Source organism: Schistocerca serialis, chromosome 8, assembly GCF_023864345.2.
Source record: "Schistocerca serialis cubense isolate TAMUIC-IGC-003099 chromosome 8, iqSchSeri2.2, whole genome shotgun sequence".
Lineage (NCBI taxonomy): Eukaryota > Metazoa > Arthropoda > Insecta > Orthoptera > Acrididae > Schistocerca > Schistocerca serialis.
The window spans coordinates 45744887-45747892 of NC_064645.1; positions in this window are offsets into that span (position 1 = coordinate 45744887).

The following is a 3006-nucleotide window of genomic DNA, read 5'->3' on the forward strand; positions in this document are numbered from 1 at the left end:
AAGGACGCATCATAATCTAAATCTGGTCTCACAGGAAAGGCAAAAAACATAGACAGTAATAAGTCTCCGTCTTCTTGTACTTAAGTCGGCATTGGGCCTTGTCTGTTTATTTCCGATGCAATTTTTTTGTTTCATGGTCAACGTGAAGGTCCAAGGGATACAGGGAACCGGAAAGGAAGCATCGTAATCCAAATCTGGTCTCACAGGAAAACCAAAAACTTAGACAGTAAGAAGACTCCGTCTTCTTATACTTATGTCGGCATTTTGCCTTTGTATTTAATTCCGATGCAATTTCTGTGTTTCATCGTCAAAGTGAAGGTCCAAGGCAAACAGTAAATCTGAAGTGAGCATCGGAATCGAAGACTGGTCCCACAGGACATGCTCAAACCATAGACAGTAAGAAGACTCGGTCTTCTTGTACTTAAGTCTGCATTGTGCCTTTTCTATTTAAATCCGATGCAATTTCTGTGTCTCATCGTCAAAGTGAAGGTCCAAGGCAAAAAGTCAATCTGCAGTTGTGCATCGGAATCTTAAACAGGTGACACAGGAAAGGCTCAAAACATAGACAGTAAGAAGACTGTGTCTTCTTGTACTTAAGTCGGCATTGTGCCTTTTCTATTTAAATCCGATGCAATTTCTGTGTTTCATCGTCAAAGTGAAGGTTCAAGGCAAACAGTAAATCTGCAGTTGTGCATCGGAATCTTAAACAGGTGACACAGGAAAAGCTCAAAACATAGACAGTAAGAAGAGTCAGTCTTCTTGTACGTAAGTCAGCAGTGTGCCTTCTGTATTAATTCCGATACAATTTTTGTGTTACATAGTCAATGTGAAGGTCCAAGGGATACAGTAAACCTACAATTGTACATCGGATTCTAAAACTGGTCTCACAGGAAAGGCTCAAAACATAGACACTAAGAAAATTCAGTCTTCTTGTACTTAAGTCGGCATTGTGCTTTTTGTATTTCATTCCGATGCTTTTTTCAATTTCATAGTCAATGTGAAGGTCCAAGGGATACAGTAAATCTGAAGTGAGCATCGGATTCTAAGACTGGTCTCACAGGACATGCTCAAACCATAGACGGTAAGAAGACTCGGTATTCTTGTACTTAAGTCTGCATTGTGCCTTTTCTATTTAAATCCGATGCAATTTCTGTGTTTCATCGTCAAAGTGAAGGTCCAAGGCAAACACTAAATCGGCAGTTGTGCATCGGAATCTTAAACATGTGACACAGGAAAGGCTCCAAACATAGACAGTAAGAAGACTGTGTCTTCTTGTACTTAAGTCGCCATTGTGCTGTTTGTATTTAATTCCGATGCAATTTCAGTGTTGCATAGTCAATGTGAAGGTCCAAGGGATTTAGTAAACCTGCAGTAGTGCATCGGAATCTTAAACAGGTGACACAGGAAAGGCTCAAAACATTGACACTAAGAAAAGTCAGTCTTCTTGTACTTAAGTCCGCATAGTGCCTTGTCTGTTTATTTCCGACGCAATTGTTGTGTTTCGTCGTCAAGGTGAAGGTCCAAGGGAAACAGTCAACTTGCAGTTGTGTATCGGACTCTAAAAATTGCGACACAGGAAACGCTCAAAACATAGGCAGTAAGAAGACTCAGACTTCTTGTACTTAAGTCGGCATTGTGCCTTTTGTATTAAATGCCGATGCGATTTCTGTAATTCATCGTCAATGTTAGGGTCCAAGGGATACAGTAAACCTGAAGTGATGCATCGGAATCTAAAACTGGTCTCACAGGACATGCACAAAACATACACAGTAAGAAGACGCAGTCTTCTTTTACTTAAGTCTGCATTCCGCCTTTTCTATTCAAATCCGATGTAATTTCTGTGTTTCATCGTCAATGTGAAGGTCCAAGGCAAACAGTAATTCTGCAGTTGTGCATCGGAATCTTGAACAGGTGCCACAGGAAAGGCTCAAATCGTAGACACTAAGAATAGTCAATCTTCTTGGTCTTAAGTCGGCATTGGGCGTTGTCTGTTTAGTTCCGATGCAATTTTTGTGTTTCATCGACAAGGTCAAGGTCCAAGGGATACGTAAACCTGAAAGGAAGCATCGTAATCTAAATCTGGCCTCACAGAAAAGGCTCAAAATATAGACAGTAAGAAGACTCAGTCTTCTTGTACTTATATCGGCATTGTGCCTAGTGTATTTAATTCCGATGCAATTTCTGTGTTTCATCGTCAATGTGAAGGTCCAAGGGATACAGTAAACCTGCAGTTGTTCATCGGAATCTAAAACTGGTTACACAGGAAAGGCTCAAAACATAGCCAGTAAGAAGAGTCAGTCTTCTTGTATGTAAGTCGGCAATGTGCCTTTCGTATTTAATTCCGATGCAATATTTGTGTTTCATCGGCAAAGTGAAGGCCCACGGGATACTGTAAACCTGAAGTGAAGCATCGGAATCTAAAACTGGTCTACAAGGACATGCTCAAAACATAGACAGTAAAAAGACTCAGTCTTATTGTACTTAAGTCTGCATTGAGCATTTTCTATTTAATTCCGATGCAATTTCTGCATTTCATCGTCAATGTGAAGTTCCAAGGAATACAGTAAATCTGCAGTTGTGCATCGGAATTTTAAACAGGTAACACAGGAACGGCAGTAAACATTGACACTAAGAAAAGTCACTGTTCTTGTACTTCAGTCGGCATTGTGCCTTTTGCATTTAATTCTGATGCAAATTTTGTGTTTCATCGTCAATGTGAATGTGCAAGGGATACAGTAAACCTGTAGTGAAGCATCGTAATCTAAAACTGGTCTCACAGGAAAGGCTCAAATCATAGACAGTAAGAAGACTCAGTCTTCTTGTACTTAAGCCTGCATTGTGCCTTTTGTATATTATTCCGATGCAATTTCTGTATTTCATCGTCAGTGTGAAGGTAGAAGGGATACAGTATACCTGCAGTTGTGCATCGGAATCTAAAACGGGTCTCACAGGAAAGGCTCAAAACATGGACAGTAAGAAGACTATGTCTACTTGTACTTAAGTCGG